Here is a 22,848-nt window from a genome sequence, read left to right as displayed (position 1 = left end):
TTTATACTGATAAAGAAAAAATATTTGTTCTTTTACTGGATTAAAAATTCCAATCAAAAGCCTACACCAGGCCTGGGGTTGTGGCTCAGTGGTGAGGCACTGGGTTCAATTCTCAGCACCACATAAAAATAAATAAAGGTTCATCATCAACAAGAGCAATAAAAAGCGTATACCAGAGTCAGCAAAACTACAGATCGAAACCAAATCTAGCTTGATGCCTGTTTTCATAACACATCAGAAAAGTCTGAAATTTTTTGGTGGTTGAAAAAAATATTGCATGATGTGAAAATGTAAATTTAAAATGTCTATATCCATAAATTGTTTTATTTGTTCATGGTTCATACTACAATGGCAGAATTAAGTAGTTTCAACACAGACGATATGACCTAAAAACCTTAATTTTTATTATCTGGTCCTTTACAGAAAAACCTTGCCAGACTATGACCTACAAAGTTGACAAACCCTATTTAAACAATCAAACGAATCCAAGCAAGAACTGGTCTATGTCAGGGTCTTCTAAATGTGCTTGATCTTGGAACACATTATGTACAATTTAGGGCTGGTGTTCCCTGACTTACTTGAGTCAACTCAAAAGTAACTGCTTTTTTAATTTTATTTTATTTTGTGTGGTGCCATGGTCAAGATGCTCTCAAATGTGCTTAACCACTGAGCTGAGTTACATGCACACCCATACTGCTTTTTAATCTACTTTTAAAAGACATTTAAGAACTCTGTGGAATTAAAATATAGGGTGAAAAAATGTTACTTGCTCAGTAACAGATCACATAAACTGGAAAAAATGCTATTTTGCATAGTAACATGCAAATATTATTCATTCACCATACCATAAATACATTTAAATTTATAATGACAGGCATTAAACAGCAAATTCTGTTAAGAAAAGGCATTCTCAAAAGCTGGGCATGGTGGGGCAAGCCTGAAATCCCAGCAGCTCAGGAGGCTGTGAGCTCAATGCGTCCCTAAGCAACTCAGTGAGACCCTATCTCTAAATAAAAATATTAAAAAAGGCTGGGCATGTGGCTCAGTGGTTAAGCGGACCTGGGTTCAATTCCCAGTACCAAAAAATAATAATAACAAAAAGAAAACAACAAAGAAAAGACATTCTCAGAACCACTTTAACTTCTTGCAGTAGTTCAGAGTCTCTTATATTGGATGACTCAGTTTTCCCAGCTTCTAACTTCAGGGAATCTTTGTGCTACTTTCTGATCCCTTACTTAGTATTTGCATAGTCATGCGGAGGCCACGAATTGAGAATGAGCCATAGAGTTACTACATGTATTCAAGCTCCAGAATATAAAAGCTGTAACTTACAAAAACAACTTTGTAACTGATCAAGACGAAGAGTAAGAATCCGAAAATGCTTTATCCAGCAGGTAATACATACGGGTTTAAATACTCTGGATGTGGTGGTCTTACCAGCAGTCTAGCCAAAAGATTTACTCATCCCTATCCCAGGATCCGACCTTACCAATGGCTCAAGCATTTCTATATAAGAGAAATTTATTTTCCTTTTATGCTACACAGCACTCGGCTCCTGGGGCACGCGGAGAGCTGGGAGGCAGGCCTCGAGTCCCCAGTGTTTGGACGGGTGACTGATCCCAGGTGATCTTCCCTCAATCCTGCAGAGACTCGCTGTGTATACCAACTTCGTCCCGAAGTCCTCCAGCCCCTCCTCCCAGCACTCCGAGCCTCGACCACAGACTACCAGAGGCCAACAAGTCACCACCACCTCGAATTCACGGCATTTCCGCCCGCGGCGAGCGGAACTACCAGTCCCGGCAGCCCCCGCGCAAGGCCCGCCCAGTCTCCACCTCCGCCGAGATAACTCCCAGAAGCCTCTGCGAGACGCCAGGGCCTCGAAATAGAACAAAACCGGCAGGTGGGGGAGGGGGAAAACGAGGGTTTCGGAGGGCAGAAGCAACGTAGAACTCCCGGCGAATGCCTAAGGCTCGGGCGGGCCTCCCGCTGACCCCTTCCCGCCCCTCAACTGCTAGGCGCGGAGACCATGGCCCTTTCTCCGCGCCTCTTGGGAAGCTGAGAAAGGTTCCCGCCAGCTTCCTCGCCGGTTTCTGCTAAAAGGTCCGCAGACCGTAGCCCGGCGTCCCCCTCCTCCTCATACCCTTCCCTCAACTTGCGCAAACCTCTGGCTCAGGAACCGCAGCAGCTTCGCTGTCCAAGGCAGACGCAGAAACGCCGCTTACAAGCCGTTTCCCAGAAGCCCCCGGAGCGGACTCCTTCCGGTCTGCAGGCCCGAGGAGGCGGAGAGAGGCAAAGCCCCGCGTTGCCATGGAGATGCACTCCAGGTGGGGGAAGGGCGGCCTAACGACAATGACCGCATTGAGGCTGCGCTTGGCCCGGCGCCTCTGCTCCAATAGCCCAGCATTCTGTTCCGTTTTTTAAAAAAAAGGAAAAGGGGGAATGCTGCCGTTAAGATAGTCTTTTCAGTTTCACAAACCCTTTCATGCATTATATCATGTGAGTAATCCCCTGGAAGAATAAAAGTCAGTATTTATGAAAGCTTACGACATGATGCTGGCTACTGTCCCTGTGCTATACATGCACTGTTTTGTTTTTTCTCAAAACTTCTATGATGTAGGAAATTTTATTATGCCCATTTCAGGCTAAGTGAGGCACAAATAATTTGCCAAGAGCTCCTAACTCTTACGTGGAAATCAAGATTTGAAACCAAGACATGGCCCAAACCTTTGGCTCACACCAGCTATGTCACAGAGTTTTATTATGACCAATTTATGTATGTATATCAGAAGCAAAATGAGGCAGGTTGAGTTTTAGCAATGATATTGAATAAGAATATCAATGGTCGGTCTTATTCAGTAGACATATTGAGCACCACCACAGCCTATTTCAAATATAACAGACTTGAGGCTCACCTATGGGAATACCTCCAGCCAATTACTTCCTTGGGAAGGTGGGGGACAGGGGTGGAACCCAGATGGAAATTCCAGGAAGGAATGTGGGAGTGAATCCGCATGGAAAGGAAGACAATAGCCATAATACTTTTCAATGCCTGTTTAACATATTTTTTGCTGCATGCTCTAGCCAGAACTATATATAAACTCCTAAGCTGACACACCAAAATGGGTTTTTCTGCTATCAGGCCACCTCCCATGTGGCAGGAGTTCTCTCTCTTCTTGTTTAACTAAATCCTGCTCCATTTACTCTTCCCTTCCAGGATTGTGGACTTTATTCTTCAAAATTTAGGAGACAAGAACCCAGAGGAAATTGGCCAAGTGGGAAACATAGTCTCATCTCAAAACTCCAGTTTAAGGTCGCAGTGAATTTGCAGAATGCGTGAGCATCTGACTTCAGCCTGGATATTTTGTGCCAAAAAACAGTTGTAGACATAATCATTTAAAAACATAAGTCAGAACACTTCATTCCCCTTTAAAGTCCTCCAATGGATCTTAGCTACCTTAAGTATAACATAAAAACTCCTAACATTGACCTGCAAGATCTTCTGTAGTTTGTTACCTCTCTGACCAAAGCTTTTCTGCTCAATGTAGCCTAGGAGCTTCAGCCTCACTGCCAGCCTTTCCTCCTGGAAGCCTCCACATCCTTCATAGCACTATTTAGAGGTAATCTCATTTATTTATTTACCTGTTTTGTTTTTGCCTGTAAGTCCTGGGTAGAGACAGGAACTTCTACTGCCTTGTTTACCACAGTATCCCCACCCAGTCCCAGGATGCTGACTGCCTGGTACATACAGAACTCGGTAAACTTTTGTTGAATAAATGAATGAATTGTGGGCTGGTCAGATTGCTGCCTTTGATGTCAGGCATCAGAAACCACACAAGAGAGCCCTGCTGTTTAAGATCTTTTGTTAGAAGCCTAGGTCCAGCCTTCCAGAAACATTCCAAAAATCTCAGAATTCTTTTTTTTTTTCTTCTTCTTTTTTTCCCTCTGAAAAGTGCCCTTAGCCTCTCTCAGATTTACAAATAAAAGGGTAAGTGAGTGAGCAGCCAATGGCATAGCACTACTATTCACTCTGACCACAGCTCATCTTCCCATAACCCCTGCTAACTGTCTTGTAGGAGGCTGCAGAAATCCAGCTTTTTAACTCTCCTTCTTGGCTACTGTCTCCATCCAGCTTGGCTGCACTTTCCAACCTTTCCCTCTTTTGTGACTATGCAAGATATTTTTATTCTGTTTTGTTTTACTTTGTTTTTACATATGATTAACATTGGAAAGCAAAAGTATAAATATCAAATAAAAATGTTTGCAGAAGCTAAAAGTATTGCAAAATTTTACAAAAGCCTTTCCTAGTTCTTTCTAAAATAGTAAATTGAAACCAGAATGACGCTTTCTTCACTAAGTTACTCTTTTGAGGATGGGGACCAACAACACCCACTTTGAAATACCATCCTTCTGAGCTCCATTGTGTCAACTGTTTCCTGAATGGTGGCCCTTGTTAACATCTTATAGCTCTAGTCAAGATAGAGCATTGTGTTCCTCTTGGCAGCCTGAGCATAGGGAACAGCTCGATACCAGTGCTGACAAATCCACACAGGCCACCAAGGCAAGGCTTGAACCACAGCTAATCTGAGTCTTGGCAAAGCACCCTGTGGTCATGAGAGCCTGGGAGGCTTGTGAGAAGCTACTACAAGGCCATTTCCCTCCCAGCTCCCTGTCTTTCAAGGAGACTGTTAGGAGGCCATTTCTTATGCTTCCTGGGTTCTAGAGAGTCTTCTGTCTCACCCCCTAACAGTACAGTGGTAGGCTATTAAATGTTTAGCTGCAACAGCTTTTGCCTTTCAGCAACAAAGTTTCCATAACTCATTTTGCCCCCTTTATTTTGCTGTCATCATTTGAGTTCATGAGACAGAAGCTCAGGGAGGACTGGCACCTTTGACTACTTTTGCTTCCATTGTCTATATAATAATCTAAGTCTAAAAATGCTCATTTCTTTACCACTAAATCTTTTAACCTTGCCAGGTCTTGATACCAAACATCTCATTCATTCATTAATGATAAATCAAACAAACAAAAAAGTTAGATACTACCTGGTTGCCAGAGAGTTAGAAATAAAGAAAATGAGTTATGATTCTTTCTTTGAACATGACCATCTTGTTCAGGAGATAGATAAGAAAACAAATAATCTACAAGGCAGTGTAGAAGTGTGACAATAGAGAAGAACAGATTACCACCAGGGGTGCTTTCATATGAGTTATTATGCCCAGAAAAGGCAGACACCCCGAGATAGTGGAGGGGAAACAAGAAAAGTTTTCCCATTGTTAGGAAAGCACAGACCTTCTGGTTTGGTGTTATCAGATTCTACCCAAAACAATCTTTCCTTGGCTTTTCTCTAAAAATTAATTTGGAACTCTCAATCTTTCAGCTGGGCATTTTAAGTACTCTTGTGGTGGAAAAACCAAACCTGATTATAAATGGAATTATATGGACATTATAATAAAGAACCAGTGCCTGGGGGAAAGGGTTAATTTCTCCCCCAACCCTAAAGCAGCTTCTCTGCAGGGAACCTAATTAACCTTGGGTCCCTATCTATTGGGTTGTAAATAGCTATAGGTAGGAAGCCTGAGGACTCTCTCTTGATATGTAAACATCCCTGTGACAAGCTTCAAGACCAGAGACAATGGATACCTGTGAAGTTTCTTCTTAAGCTTTGTAAACCTTTTAGGAGTGTAGCTACATCAATTAATTACTATTATAAATTAATTTATAATAGTATAAATTTATAAATTTTAAGTCACCATGACAGTTAACTGCTGTCTAAACTGTAACTTTAGTTTTTAGAATTATAGCTCTTGAGCTGGAATTGTGGCTCAGTGGTGGAGTACTCCCCTAGCATGGGCGGGATCCGGGTTTGATCCTCAGCACCACATAAAAAAAATAAAGGCATTGTGTTGTGTCCATCTACCTAAAAAATAAATATTTTAAAAAAGAGAATACCCTGGAAAAATAGGGTCCTCTTTTAAAATATCTATATTCTATATCTATATCTATCTTAGGGAGATAAACTCAAGTCATCTTTAGTTATTGTGACCTGTGGAAAAGGACACTTCATGATAACACAAATGTTTTACTGTCTCTGTCCTGCACCTGTGAACTACTTATCGTAAAATTTCTGCATAAGATCCTTCATCATGAAAGTCAAGAATTATAACCTACCATTGTTGTAATGGTTAAGGAATGATGCCGAATTTCCTATAAAGAGCCCATGTGACCTAGCTCAAGGCCCAGAACTTCACAGCACTAGCTCATCTGGGTCCAATGGGACATAAATAAGCCTGGGTTCTCCAACCCTCCTAGTTGTGCTTGGTCTTTTGCTGAGTGCAGTTTCCATAACAGTCTTCCATTTGAGCCAATAAGTGCAGTGATGCCAGGAATCTTTGGATTACAAGTGATTTGAAAACCCAACACTGGCAGACATTAGCTTCCCACATAAAGCCCACCTCCTTACTTCTAGGACATCCTGATATTTTGGATTTATGCAGGCAGGCAATAATATGCCCAGCCATAGGCAACAACTGTGATTAAGCTAAGATATTCGTAACCATCCTTTTTCCTTTTGCTTTTCCACTTTGCCTTCCTGGCAGCTAAGAACAGCCATATTATTTAGTTCTAGTCAATGAAATGTATGAGGAAGTAGTTCTCTTCTTCCTAAAAAGTTATCCAATTCATTTAAGCTGTCAAAGTTGTTGGTATAAAGTTGTTCATATTTCCTTAACATCCTTTTAATGTCTGTAAGACCAATAGTGTGCCTCCTCATTTGTTCCTGAAATTGGCAATCTGTAGTTTCTGGTTTCCCTTTCTTGATCAGCTTTGCTTAAGATTTATGAACTTTATCGGTCTTTATAGAATTAACTTTTAGCTTTGTTTGTTTTCTTTGTGGAATTTTGCTCTTTTAAAAAGATAACATACAGTAAATTTGGGGTGTGTGTGTGTGTGTGTGTGTGTATATGTGTGAGTGTGTGTTTGGCATCTAGTTCTATGAGTTTTAAGACATTCATAGAGTTATGAAATTATAAATGATACAAAATAGTTCCATCTCTATAAAACTCTAGAAAGAATATCTGTTTAGGGTATTCACACCTTTCCTATGTCCCTAACCCATGCCAGCCATTGATTTGCTATCTATCACAATAGTTTTGACTTGTCCAGATGTAATAGAAATGGAATCATAAAGTATGAAATCTCTTAAGACTAGTTTCTTTTATTCAGCACAGTGCTTTTGAGAATTATCTTTATTGTATGAATCAATATTTTATTGCTGATTACTATCTACTTATATGTACCGAGTTGCTTATCCATTCAACCCCAGAAGGACTTTTAGGTCATTTCTGGATTTTTGCAATTATGAATAAAGTCACTATAAACACTGGCAATGAATAAGTGGTATATTCTGCCCCAAGGTCTGATACTCCACCCCCCAGTACCCTCTCCCCCGAACTCATCCATGTTCCTGGATTTGGTTGGGCCATGCAGGTTGCTGCCTGTATCTTTATTCAAAGCAAGTTGTGGTGGGGTAAGCACTAGCCAACTGGTCACTGGGGATCAAACCTGGGGCCTTGTGTCCCTAGCCTCTTGTCAAGAGATCGTGAAGCTGTGGATTCTTATCAAAAAGAAGAAAAAAATTCTCTAAAAGACTGAGTTGGGACTCCTAGAATCTAAGCTGGCAATAAAAGGACGAGGTGATATATATATCAGGAAAAAATAAGATGTGATGCTTCTTACCCACGAGCATTAACAAAGTGATTTCTATTTACTAAACAAATTTCCTAAAAGCAGGTTCCTAGCTAGGCAAGGTGGCCCACACCTGGAATCCCAGCAGCTCAGGAGTCTGGGGCAGAAGGATCAAAGTTCAAAAGCTGGCCTCAGCACTTTGTGAGCCCCTAAGCGACTCATTGAGACCTTGTCTCTAAATAAAATATAAAAAAGGGCTGGGGATGTGGCTCAGTGGTTAAGCGTTCCTGGGTTAAGTCCTCAGTATCAAAAAATTTAAAAAAATAAAAGCTTGAGGCATTGTTGGGGACCATGTTTGTTTTAAAAAGTGATTAAAACAGGAGGATCCAACATGGCGGCCGGCGAGGAAGCAGCAATTCCAACGTCTCCACTTTAATGGGATAAGAAAGACCCACCTGGACAGCTGCAGCCTACATACGGAGGAACTCCTAGCATAATTCCCTTTAGAGGAGAGCAGCCGTGATCTGGTAGGTTTATTGGAAGTAACAGTTTGTCCCAGAGAAGTGGATCTTGGGCGGCCACTCGGGCACAGAGGTCTAGTCCGCAGACATTAGCCACTCCGGCAAGGGGCTCCCCCGGGAGGCCTAGCTCTCGCTTTGCGAGCAGCCACCCCACCTGTCCAGTTCCTAAACACGCGGCCACAGCTAACCGACTCCACAGGTGGCACCGCGGCGGGTGCAGAAGTCAAGTCCCGGAGCCAGCAATCGCTTTTGCAAGCGGCGGTCACCCTGAGCGGCTTGGGCTGCCCCGCCCGAACCCGCAGTCGGCCTCCGCCATCCGGGCTCCCCCGGAAGGCATAGCGCTCGCTCTGGGAGCAGCTGCTTCTCCCGCCCGGTCCCTAACCACGCGGCCGCAGCTACCCGGCTCCAGAGGTAGCACCGCGGCGGGTGCAGAAATCAAGTCCCGGAGCCAGCAACCGCTTTTGCAAGCGGCAGTCACCCTGAGCGGCTTGGGCCGCCCCTCCCGAACCCGTAGTCGGCCGCCGCCAATTTCCAGCGAAATCGAGGGGCTCCAGACAGATTTCCATCGTGCAAAGTTCTACTGCCGGAGCTCCTTTTCTCTGCACGGAGGGGCGCATAGCCTGATAGGCAATTGCCCTGCGGCTGGAGTCTGTGGCGTGCACTGGGGAGCGGCAAGGTGCCGGAGCGGGGGGAGCAAAGATACCTGCGGCCCACTGGAAAGACAGGCCAGGGGGTAAATTTCAAAAACACAACAGTTGCACCAAGCAGAAAGAAACGCGAGCAGTATGAAAAGACAAGGAAAGAAAGGACTACAAGCAATGCAGGTCAACTCAACATTAGAAGAGGTAATAGCTGCAACTGATGGAATGTCAGATAAAGAGTTCAGGATATACATGCTTCAGATTATCTGGAGTCTCAAGGAAGACATGAGACAGCAAAATCAGACAGTGAAAGATCACATTGACAAACAAATCCAGGAAGTAAAAGATCAATTTCACAGGGAGATAGAGGTAATAAAAAACAAACAAATAGAAATCCTAGAAATGCAGGAAACAATAAACCAACTTAAAAACTCAATTGAGAATACTACCAGCAGAGTAGATCACTTAGAAGAGAGAACGTCAGACAATGAAAACAAAGTATTTCAACTGGAAAAGAACATAGACAACTCAGCAAGTCTGCTAAGAAACCATGAGCAGAACATCCAAGAAATATGGGACAATATCAAAAGACCAAATTTAAGAGTCATTGGGATACAAGAAGGCACAGAGCTCCAAACCAAAGGAATAAACAGTCTATTCAGTGAAATAATACGAGAAAACTTCCCAGACTTGAAGAATGAGACAGAATCCCAAATCCTAGAAGCCTACAGGACGCCGAATATGCAAAATCATAAGAGATCCACACCTAGACACATTATAATGAAGATGTCCAACATACAGAATAAGGAGAGAATTTTAAAAGCTGCAAGAGAAAGAAAGCAGATTACATTTAGGGGTAAACCAATCAGGATAACAGCTGATCTCTTGACACAGACTCTGAAAGCTAGAAGATCCTGGAATAACATATTTCAAACACTGAAAGAAAATGGGTTCCAACCAAGAATCGTGTATCCGGCGAAATTAAGCTTCAGGATAGAAGATGAAATTAAAACCTTCCAAGATAAACAAAAGTTAAAAGAATTCGCAGCTAGAAAACCATCTCTTCAAAAAATCCTTGGCAAAACATTACAGGAAGAGGAAATGGAAAATAACATTGAAAACCAACAATGGGAGGTAGGACAGTAAAGGGGGGAAAGTAGTCAAAGAGGATAACAAATTAGGTTTAGTAACATCAATAAATAAATATGGCTAGAAGAACAAACCATATCTCAATAATAACCCTAAATGTTAATGGCTTAAACTCACCAATCAAGAGACACAGGCTAGCAGAATGGATCACAAAACAAGACCCAACAATATGCTGCCTACAGGAGACGCATCTGATAGGAAAAGATATTCATAGACTGAAGGTGAAAGGTTGGGAAAAATCATACCACTCATATGGACTGCGGAAACAAGCAGGAGTGGCCATACTCATATCTAATAAAATAGATTTCAAAACAAAGTTAATCAAAAGGGATAAAGAAGGACACGTCATACTGCTCAAGGGAACCATACACCAACAAGACATAACAATCATAAATATATATGCCCCAAATAATGGCGCAGCTGTGTTCATCAAGCAAACTCTTCTCAAGTTTAAGAGTCTAATAGACCACCATACAATAATCATGGGAGACTTCAACACACCTCTCTCACCACTGGACAGATCTTCCAAACAAAAGTTAAATAAGGAAACTATAGAACTCAATAACACAATTAACAATCTAGACTTAATTGACATATATAGACTATACCACCCAACATCAAGTAGTTACACTTTTTTCTCAGCAGCACATGGAACCTTCTCAAAAATAGACCATATATTATGTCACAGGGCAACTCTTAGACAATATAAAGGGGTAGAGATAACACCATGCATCTTATCTGATCACAATAGAATGAAACTGAAATTCAATGATAAAAGTAGGAAGGAAAAATCAAGCATCAATTGGAGAATGAACAATAGGTTGCTGAATGATCAATGGGTTTTAGAAGACATCAAGGAGGAAATTAAAAACTTCCTAGAGTTAAATGAAAACACAGACACAACATATCGGAACCTATGGGACACATTGAAAGCAGTTCTAAGAGGAAAATTCATTGCTTGGAGTTCATTCCTCAAAAAAAGAAAAAACCAACAAATAAATGATCTCATACTTCATCTCAAAATCCTAGAAAAAGAAGAGCAAAACAACAGCAAAAGAAGTAGAAGGCAAGAAATTATTAAAATCAGAGCTGAAATTAATGAAATTGAAACAAAAGAAACAATTGAAAAAATTGACAAAACTAAAAGTTGGTTCTTTGAAAAAATAAATAAAATTGACAGACCCTTAGCCATGCTAACGAAGAGAAGAAGAGAGAGAACCCAAATTACTAGCATACGGGATGAAAAAGGCAATATCACAACAGATTCTTCAGAAATACAGAAGTGTCGGAGACCAGCTCCAACAGGGGGTCTCAGGAGACGAACGGATGGTGAGGAGTCGGCGAAAGAGGGGGTGGAGAAACAACACAGACACCAAAGTGAAGGTGTTGATCCCAATCTTTACTTGTGAAGTTGATCATATATACTTTTCATTTTGGCAGGCTTACAGTACTTTGTGGTTACAAAACAGTAATCATTATTCAAAGAAACAAAATATTACGTAGTTACAATTAGAATAGAAGAATGTATCTTGGCTTATGCATAAGCAAGCATTTGTACTTTCAGTTCGCGTTTTGTTTTGAGCTGTTTCTGCTTAGTTAACTTTTAATAATAGTTACAAATGTCCCAAACTATTGGCCTATACCTTGACTATTGTTTCTTGACTTACTGACTGGAACCGGTGCCATGGTTACGGCAAGTGGTTGATTTGTTATTACTTTTAATCAAACAAAAGTAAGAGCACAAACCATTGTGCACAGGAACAAGAACAAGTTGCCCAGTACTAAGCACTAATCTATCTTCTTAACATTAATTTTTCTTCTCTAGATTTTAATTTAATTTCTCAAAAACTTCCTTGACAGGAATACAGGGAGTTTTTCATTAGACATTAACAATTTACACTCCACAGATGAATCATTGCATTTAGAGCAAACAGATCTATGCTTTAGAAGTAGTTGCATTAATTGGGAAAGTCATGTTTTTTCCTTCATACTTAATGGTCATATGAGAAGTCACGACTATACTTATTAAAGGAATACAAAAGCAAACCAGCCCATTCCCAGAAACATACTGCGCTCCTCCAGAGGATGGACACCTTGCACCATCCACCTCAGTAGGGCCTTGCCATTGCCTGAGTCAGGGGAGGGGCGCAGCACAGAAGATAATCAGAAATTATTTTGAATCCTTATACTCCAATAAAATAGAAGATAGTGAAGGCATAGATAAATTCCTTAAGTCTTATGATCTGCCCAGATTGAGTCAGGAGGATATAGACAACCTAAACAGACCAATAACAATAGAGGAAATAGAAGAAACCATCAAAAGATTACCAACTAAGAAAAGCCCAGGACCGGACGGGTATACAGCAGAGTTTTACAAAACCTTTAAAGAGGAACTAACACCAATACTTTTCAAGCTATTTCAGGAAATAGAAAAAGAGGGAGAACTTCCAAATTCATTCTACGAGGCCAACATCACCCTGATTCCGAAACCAGACAAAGACACCTCAAAGAAAGAAAACTACAGACCAATATCTCCAATGAAGCTTGATGCAAAAATCCTCAATAAAATTCTGGCGAATCGGATTCAAATACATATCAAAAAAATTATACACCATGATCAAGTAGGATTCATCCCTGGTATGCAAGGTTGGTTCAATATACGGAAATCAATAAATGTTATCCACCACATCAATAGACTTAAAAATAAGAACCATATGATCATCTCGATAGATGCAGAAAAAGCATTCGACAAAGTACAGCATCCCTTTATGTTCAAAACTCTAGAAAAATTAGGGATAACTGGATCATACCTCAACATTGTAAAAGCAATCTATGATAAGCCACAGGCCAGCATCATTCTGAATGGAGAGAAATTGAAGGCATTCCCTCTAAGATCTGGTACAAGACAGGGATGCCCTCTCTCACCACTTCTGTTCAACATAGTCCTCGAAACACTGGCCAGAGCAATTAGGCAGACGAAAGAAATTAAAGGCATAAAAATAGGAAAAGAAGAACTTAAATTATCACTATTTGCAGATGATATGATTCTACACCTAGCAGACCCAAAAGGGTCTACAAAGATGCTATTAGAGCTAATAAATGAATTCAGCAAAGTGGCAGGATATAAGATCAACACACATAAATCAAAGGCATTCCTGTATATCAGCGACAAATCCTCTGAAACGGAAATGAGGACAACTACTCCATTCACAATATCCCCCCAAAAAATAAAATACTTGGGAATCAACCTAACAAAAGAGGTGAAAGACTTATACAATGAAAATTACAGAACCCTAAAGAAAGACATAGAAGAAGACCTTAGAAGATGGAAAAATATACCCTGCTCATGGATAGGCAGAACTAACATCATCAAAATGGCGATATTACCAAAAGTCCTATATAAGTTCAATGCAATGCCAATCAAAATCCCAACAGCATATCTTGTAGAAATAGATAAAAGAATCATGAAATTCATATGGAATAATAAAAGACCCAGAATAGCAAAAACAATACTAAGCAGGAAGTGTGAATCAGGCGGTATAGCGATACCAGACTTCAAACTATACTACAGAGCAATAGCAACAAAAACAGCATGGTACTGGTACCAAAACAGGAGGGTGGACCAATGGTACAGAATAGAGGACACAGTAACCAATCCACAAAACTACAACTATCTTATTTTTTATAAAGGGGCTAAAAGCATGCAATGGAGGAAGGATAGCATCTTCAACAAATGGTGCTGGGAAAACTGGAAATCCATTTGCACCAAAATGAATCTGAATCCATATCTCTCGCCGTGCACAAAAGTTAACTCAAAATGGATCAAGGAGCTTGATATTAAATCAGAGACATGACATCTGATAGAAGAAAAAGTTGGTTATGATCTACACGCTGTGGGATCGGGCTCCAAATTCCTCAATAGGACACCCATAGCACTAGAGTTAACAAATAGAATCAACAAATGGGACTTACTCAAACTAAAAAGTTTTTTCTCAGCAAAAGAAACAATAAGAGAGATAAACAGGGAGCCTACATCCTGGGAACAAATCTTTACTCCACACACTTCAGATAGAGCCCTAATAACCAGAATATACAAAGAACTCAAAAAAAATTAGACAATAAGATAACAAATAACCCAATCAATATATGGGCCAAGGACCTGAACAGACACTTCTCAGAGGAGGACATACAATCAATCAACAAGTACATGAAAAAATGCTCACCATCGCTAGCAGTCAGAGAAATGCAAATCAAAACTACCCTAAGATACCATCTCACTCCAGTAAGACTGCCATCCATTAGGAAGTCAAACAACAATAAGTGCTGGAGAGGATGCGGGGAAAAGGGCACTCTTGTTCATTGCTGGTGGGACTGCAAATTGGTGCAGCCAATCTGGAAAGCAGTATGGAGATTTCTCGGAAAGCTGGGAATGGAACCACCATTTGACCCAGCTATTCCCCTTCTCGGTCTATTCCCTAAAGCCCTAATAAGAGCATGCTACAGGGACACTGCTACATGGATGTTCATAGCAGCTCAATTCACGATAGCAAGACTGTGGAACCAGCCTAGATGCCCTTCAATGGATGAATGGATAAAAAAAAATGTGGCATTTATATGCTATGGAGTATTATTCTGCATTAAAAAATGACAAAATCATAGAATTTGGAGGGAAATGGATGGCATTAGAGCAGATTATGCTAAGTGAAGCTAGTCAATATTTAAAAAACAAATACCAAATGACTCCTTTGATATAAGGGGAGTAAACAAGGACAGGGTAGGGACGAAGAGCTTGAGAAGAAGATTTACATTAAATAGGGATGAGAGGTGGGAGGGAAAGGGAGTGAGAAGGGAAATTGCATGGAAATGGAAGGCGATCCTCAGGGTTATACAAAATGTCATATAAGAGGAAAGGAGGGGTAAGACAAGTTAATACAAATGGAAGAAATGATTTACAGTAGAAGGGGTAGAGAGAGAAAAGGGGAGGGGAGGGGAGGGGAGGGGGGATAGTAGAGAATAGGACAGACAGCAGAATACATCAGACACTAGAAAGGCAATATGTCAATCAATGGAAGGGTAACTGATGTGATACAGCAATCTGTATACGGGGTAAAAGCGGGAGTTCATAATCCACTTGAATCAAACCGTGTAATATGATGTATTAAGAACTATGTAATGTTATGAACGACCAATAAAAAAAAATTAAAAAAAAAAGTGATTAAAACAGGTGATGCATTTGTACCCGGAGAAAGAAATGTTATTACCTAAGGAAAATAAAAGGAGACACAAAGATAAGGTGCAGAGGCAGAAAAGGGAAAGAAAGAGTGGCTGCCCCTCCAATCAGCTGTGTTTATTTATCTCAAACATCACATAACTCGTTAGTACCATGACTACATTATTATTTAGTATTCCTTTAATCCCAGGTGCTAGATACTCAGTCAGGGCTGATTAAGATAGCCCCCTTTTTTCTAAGGACATTACCATAGTGACTAGATACTGCACCTGTATAGTTATATTGCTAGCTTCAAGGAGAAACTGCTAGGCATTCCAAGCGTGGGAAACAATGCCTGTTACACAGCCCCCCTCCCCACCCCTGGGAGTTTGCTCACCAGAGGGACCTGTACATTTCACTGTCAGAATACCTGCAAGATTCTATATTCTGAAGATCTGTGTGCCTGAAGGTCAAAACTGATAAGGCTCCAACAAATAGTTTCTTTGTGAAGAACATTGCCATAGCAGCCAGGCATCCTGTTTTTTGCACAGGAGTTTCCCAGCAGCCAGGCATTCCATGTCTTTGCCCAGAAACTCCTTAGAAGACAGGCATTCTGTGTCTTTTCACAGAAACTTCCTAGTCACCAAGCATGCCACAATCACAGAGACCCCAATCCCAAACAGAACTCCTACAATCATGAGCCACCAGACAAGAATGGACTGGATGTGCCTGTGAAATTGTCTGATGAGATATGGCTACCTCAGTTGGGAGAAAATTGGCCTTAAAGCTAATTTCAAAAATGTTCCTGGATTTGGTTGGGCCATGCAGACTGCTGCCTGTATCTTTGTCAAAGCAAGTGAAAGGATGACAAAGCCATTTTGAAGATATGCTTGATTATTTTTGTGTTATCCATGAACTACTTCAGTTCCTCATATTCCTAGAAGGGATTGATTTCACAGAAAAGAGCAAAGCTCAGAGTAATGATTTTGCTAAAAATAATGGACTTCAGAAATATAAATATGTCTCACAGCCAAGAGCTACAGGCTTTGCTTTTGTAGCAGACCGTCCAAGAGAAGGTAAAGAATCTTGATGCTATCCTTGACCTCACTGCAGCATATCACAACACTCCTCAAACAGAAAGATGCCTCCTCCATAGGAACTTCCCCAAGAAAATCCACTTTCATGTCCACTGACATAAAATATGTTGTATGTCCAAGAAGAACCTTCATTCATATTACTAAAAGCATTATACATATTCAATGCAATTCCCATGAAAATACCAATGGCATTCCTCACAGAACTAAAAACACAGTCCTAAAATTCATTTGGAAGAATGAGAGATGCAGAATAGCCAAATAATCCTAAACTAGAAGAGTAATGTTGCAGGCATCACAATATCAAATCTTATACCAATCAGAGCTATAATAATAGTAATACTAAAAAGCATGGTATTGGGTGCTGGGGATATAGCTCAGTTGGTAGAGTGCTTGCCTTACATGCACAGGACCCTGGGTTCAATCCCCAGCACCATACACACACACACAAAAAAAAAAAAAAAAAAAGCATGGTATTGACACCAAAACAGACATGCAAACCAGTGGAATAGAATTGAAGACACAGAGACAAAAATACACATCGATATTTGACAAGGTGTCAAAAACAAACCTTGGAGAAATGGTACTAGGAAAACTGAATATCTATGTGTAGAGAAATGAAACCTGACCCCTATCTCTCCCTTTGCACAAAAATCAACTCAAAGTGGATCAAGCCATAGGATTCAGACCAGAAACTCTGCCATTGCTAGAAGAAAATGTAGGCTCAATACTCCAACATATTGGCACAGGAATTGACTCCTTTAGCAAGACTCCTAGAGCACAAGAAGTGAAACCAAGAATTAATAAGTAGGAGGTCATCAAATTAAAATGCTGTACAGAAAATGAAACAATTAAGAGCATGAGGAGAGAACCTACAGAATGGGAGAAAATCTTTGGAAACCTACTTTTCAGTCAGGGGATTAGTATCCAGAATATACAAAGAACTAAAAAAACTTAACATACATGCACACACACACACATTCACACAAAAACCTAACTCAAAAGAATAAATACAAGTATCCAACAAATATATGAAAAAAACTTTGAACATCTCTAGCAATCAGGAAATTGCAAACCAAAACTATATTGAAATTTCATCTTACTCCAGTCAGAAGGGTAATTATCAAGAATACAAATGAAGATGTGAGGACAATATGGCTGTGACATCTGTCACCCCATTGATCACCAGGGTTGATTGGGCTGATCTGGCTGGTTAGGCTGTGTCCCTCACCTCTCCATGTGCATCCCTCCCAAAGCTGTGCACTTGATCGAAGAGGATGAACTTCCCCAATAGAGGAGGGCGGGTCCCCTGCTAGAACCTCCAAACAAGTTCTCAAGAATACAAATGATAGGGCTGGGGATATAGCTCAGTTGATAGAGTGCTTCCCTTGCATGCACAGGCCCTGGGCTCAATTCTTGGCACCACTACCACACACATACACACACACACACACACACACACACACACACACACACACGGTAATAAATACTGGTGAGGATATGGGGGGGAAGTAAATTTATACATTTTTGGTGGGTCTGCAAATTAGTACATCCACTCTGGAAAGCAGTATGGAGATTCCTCAAAAAAACAAGGAATGGAACCACAATATGACTCAGCTATCCCATTCCTTGGTATACATGCAAAAGATCTAAAATCAGCATATTCTAGGGATACAGCCACATCAATGTTTATAGCAGTGTAATTCACAATAACCAAGTTATGGAAGCAGCCCAGACGTCTGTCAACAGATGAATGGATTTTAAAAAATGTGATACATATACACAATGGAGTTTTACTCAGTCATAAAGAAGAATGAAACTATGGCATTTGCTGCTAAATGAATGGAACTGGAGAGCATCATGCCAAGTAAAATAAACCAGAATCAGAATGTCAAAGATCTAATGTCTTCTCTCATATGCAGAAGCTGAACCAAAATAAGGGGGCAAAAGAAGAGGGAAATTTCATAAAAATAGAAGAGAGACCAATGAAGTAGATAAAGGAGATTGAGGAGAAGGTAGGAGGGATGGGAAAAGGAGGAATGGCGGAATGAAACTGATCAGACTATCCTATGCACAAATATGAATATACCATGGTGAATTTCACCTTTATGTATATCTATAATGTACTATTTTTTTAAAAAAAAAACCTGTAAATAAATAGAAGAAAGACCAGCAGAGTGGAGGAAAGGGAATGAGGGAGGGCGAAGAGGAGAGAAAGCACAAGTACTGGGGACTAAATTGGATAAATTATACTCCATGCTTGTATAATTAGGTCAAAATTAATCCCAATAGTATTTGTAACTATAATGTACTATAACAATTTTTAAATAAAAAACTTATTATTTTAACCCTTTCCCCCTTTTTTTGGCAGTTCTAGGGATTGAGCCCAGAGCTTTCTGCATGCTAGACAAGCATTTTATCACTGAACCACACTTCCAGTCCCATTTTAACAATTTTTAAGTGTATGATTCAGTGGTATTAACTACATTCACAATGTTATATAGTCATCACCACTATATATTTCAAGAACTTTTTCATCACCCTAATCAGAAACTCTATATCGATTAAATAACTCCCATTCTCCCTTCTGTCCAGCCTGTCGTGACCCCATTCTACTTTAGGTCTCTATGAATTTGTCTATTCTAGATGCTTCATATGAGAGAAATCACATATTTGTCTTTTCTTGTCAAGTTTATTTCACTTAGCATGTTTTCAAGGTTCATCCTCATTGTAACATGTTTTCAGAATTTCATTGTTTTTAAAGGCTAAATAATATCCCACTATACACATATAATACATTTTGTTTTTCTCTTTATCCATAGATGAGAATTTGGGTTGTTTCTTTAGGGTATTGTGAGTACTGCTGTTATGAACATTGGTGTATTAGTATCTGTTTAAGATTCTGCTTTCAATTCTTTTGGGTATATCTAGGGGTAGAATTGCTGAATCGTGTGTTAATTATGTTTAACATTTTGAGGAACTACCAACTGTTTTCTACAGTGGCTGCTCCATTTTAAATTTCCATCAAAAAAGAACTACAAATTCAATTTCTCCATATCCTTGCCAACATGTATTTTCTTTTGTTTTTGACAATAGCCTTCCTTCTGAGTGTGAAATGGTACTTCATTGTGGTTTTTGATTTGCATTGCCTTAAAGATTAGTGATGTTGAGCATCTTTCATTTGGTGCTGGTCATTTATCAGTCATTTGTATATATATTTTTGGAGAAATATCTATTTATGTCCTTTGCCCATTTTTAAAATTGTCGGTTTTATTGTTGAGTTGAAGGAGTTCTTCATATATTCTGAATATTAATCCTTATCAGATATATGATTTTCAAATATTTTTATTCCACAAGCATTTGAGTGTCTATTATGGGTTATGTTCTAAACCAGAAGCTTGGGAAATAACAGTGAATGAGGCAACTCATGCTTTCAAGAAGCATAAGTAATGGGGCCCAAACAGAAGCAGATAGAGTGTCCTTTTAGGACTAAAGTTACACATAAATTATAATTTTATAGCCTAAAGTTATACATAAAGTTTGCTTCTCAAACATGCAAAGGAAAATGTAGCTTCTTTTTTTAAAAAAAATAACTGATTTTTTTTTGCTTTTTGAATCTCTATTCTATTAAGGGTTCCAGCAGTGAAAGAGTTGAATTAAATTACTCAGTCCATTTGAGTTTGACTCCTATCTTGACTCTTTCTGTCTCTGCTTCTCCCTGCCCTCTGGAGGCTTGAGAAGAGGGTTTCATTCCTCATGGTGAGGTAGTGCTATGGTTTGGATCTTCTCTAGTATTGATGCTGTCCAGCTGGTCTGCTGTGGTGTTTGCTCACCACAGCAGCCACAAGTGGTCTGTTCTTTTGACTGGGCTGAGAGCCAGTATCCTTTCTTGCTGATTTGCCTGACACTTTGTTCTAGAAAGAGCTATAGATCCTCTCTAAGCTCTGGCTCAGACACAGTTGGTTGTGGCCAGCTCTTAGCTACAGGATCCACAAGCTCACTCTGCACAACTATTCCAACTCCCCCAGCTATATAGCTAACCAATTTCTATGTTCCCCAGTGGGCACAGGAAGCTGCTATACCTCTTCCAACCATGTAGAGGCCCTTCATCTAACACTACATTGTCATTTTTATAGACATCCAGTGTTGGAGCACAGGCAACCTATTCAACATTTGTCCTCCCAATGCACTCAATGGCAAGTAAGAACAACCCTGCCTCTTTTCAAGTTCTCCCTCAAACCTCTCCACAATTTCTTAAGGACCCCTTTGTCTGATCCCATTATTGTTTCACCTATTCCCAGGACTAGGAGGGCATTTAAAACTTTCCTTTTTGCTGCCTCATGACTTCTTCCTTCCCAAAGTGTCACTCATTTTCCTCCTCTTTCATGGGGCCATATTCACAGTTTAATATTTTAAAAATATTTTCTTTCATGTGATAAATATAAAGCCAGATTAGACTGCTATGGGATCCATAGCAGAGTGGTGCTGTTCCTCAACCTACTCCTGGGCTGTTAGGGAAGGCTTCCTGGAGGAAGTGGCACTTTAATGAGAACATGAGGAATACAAGGGGTGTGATGACATGTGGAAGCTGTCTAGAAGTTCAAAAAAGACACATTAAAGGTACAGAGTCAGGAGAAGGACTTCTGATCATTCAAAATAGCTGTAGCATGAAAGAAGCCAATGGCAAGAGAGAAAATTGTAAGTGCCATTGTATTCAGATCATAAAAAACCTCCAAAACTCATAAAGCAGGTCTCACTCTATCCTAAAAGCAGTGGGAAACCCACTTTTTTAAGCAAGAAAGAACATGATACCATTTGTGCTTTAGAAAGATTATTCTGGTAGAAAGAGATGAATGCATATGAAAAGGGCAAAATCAAGAACCATTAAGTGTCCCCTCACTCAGAGACTAGCTACCACCTTGATTTTGCAGACATATGCTGGAAAAGTTTAAGTTGGAGGGAGATCACAACAGCATTTTAAAATGTTGAAGTGATGGATCCTAAAGGAAGACAGTGGGTAAAGAAGCAGAAGAGAGAGAATGAGCAGTGGCAGCCAAAGCTCTATGGACTGGTGTTATGGTTTAGCTGTGATGTGTCCTTCAAAAATTTATATGTGAAACAATGCAAAAAAGTTTAGAGGTAAAATAATGGGTGAGAGTCTTAATGCATTAATCCCCTGATAGGGATTAACTGGGTGGTAACCATAGGCAGGTAGGGTGTGGCTGGGGTAGGTGGGTTACTGGGATATAGCTTTGGGTTATATATTTTGTCAGTGGTGAGAGGAAAACTCCCTGCTTCCTGGTGGCCATGTCCTGAGCTACTTTCCTCTACTACTCTCTTCTGCCATGATGTTCTGTCACACTTCGTGCCCAGAGCAATGGAGTTGGTTGTCCACGGACTGAGACCTCTGAAACCATGAGCCTCCAAATAAACTTTTCCCCCTCTAAAATTGTTCTTGTTAGGCTTTGTCATGGCAACAGAAAAGGTGACTAAAATACATGGGAAGGAAGGGTAAGGATCAAAGGAGATAGCTCTCTTTTATCCTGAGAGAAAGGAGAGAGGAAAAATGGGTGGAGTATAAATAAGTTGGAAAATTTAGTGGCAGGAGATTGTTAGGGTTCTCATCATTTTTTCTATAATGCAGTAGTCAAAAGCATAGTCATCTGCCTATAAAGAGGAAGGAATCAATGGGTCAGTGTGGCTAATACTGCTAACTGACCTGACCTGAGTCTCAGTCCAAATTCCCCTTGGCCCTGTTGCTTTCCCTCTAGAGGCGAACAGGCAATAAAGAAACATAAGCAGAATTTGCGAGGGTTTCTTGGAAACTTTTGTTCCTCCTAATCAAGGATATGGGCATGACCAGCACCCCCTCCTTCTTCCTGTCTTGACTCCAGATATACTTCCTGGAGCTTGGACAGCTCTAAAACCCAAGAAAATAAGCATGAGAGAAGAGCCAAAAGGACCAGACCAATCACTGTCTCTCTGCTGTTGAGAACCAGCAGCAACTCACCTTCTGAATTTCAGGTTGTAAACTTCTGTTTAAGCCACCAAAGATGGATTTTGCATCTGCAAGCATTCCAAACTAATACAGAAAGATGAATAAAAGTAATGAACATCTGACTTGGTCTCTGAAGACAACAGAAGAGAAGTAAAGACAGAACATAGGATTATTGGTAATATTAATGGTCCAGGTAAAGTAATATTTGTAAAACATTGCCAGTTTCATTTTGGAGTACTTACTATCCCCGAAAATGAATCAATCTAATGAGGATGCTAATAGCATGCTAATCTTTATCAACTTTAGTCTAAGTCATAGTAATTTTCTTTTTAGACAAACTAGTTCTATCTACTTATTAGGAGAGACTTATACAAGTGCAAAATGATTCCAAGTGCCCATTAATATTCTTTAAATATTTATCATATACTTAGATAATATGAGTTACATTACTTTATGGTGTTTAATTTCAGATTATTTACAATAAGGAGAATACAATCTTTGAAAGTATTACAGATGCTTCTCTCAGAATACTTGATTTAAAACCTGCCATATT

At 40.0% G+C, this 22,848-nt stretch overlaps 1 protein-coding gene and 1 pseudogene across 1 annotated transcript in view; one reads left to right on the top strand and one right to left on the bottom strand.

Moving 5' to 3' along the window:
- Positions 1-2,310, bottom strand: part of Znf24 (zinc finger protein 24) — a 56,208-nt gene extending 53,898 nt beyond the window's left edge. The window contains exon 1 of the mRNA XM_026400001.2: positions 2,163-2,310. The gene's annotated coding sequence lies outside the window, so the exon portion shown is untranslated. The remainder of the gene's footprint in view (positions 1-2,162) is intronic.
- On the top strand, positions 1,960-16,396 carry LOC113190632 (lysocardiolipin acyltransferase 1-like; annotated as a pseudogene).
- The last annotated feature ends 6,452 nt before the right edge of the window (positions 16,397-22,848 follow it).

The sequence above is a fragment of the Urocitellus parryii genome, chromosome 13 (assembly GCF_045843805.1).
Source record: "Urocitellus parryii isolate mUroPar1 chromosome 13, mUroPar1.hap1, whole genome shotgun sequence".
NCBI lineage: Eukaryota > Metazoa > Chordata > Mammalia > Rodentia > Sciuridae > Urocitellus > Urocitellus parryii.
Note: the sequence above shows the minus strand (reverse complement) of the source record. Positions and strands in the feature narration are given on the sequence as shown.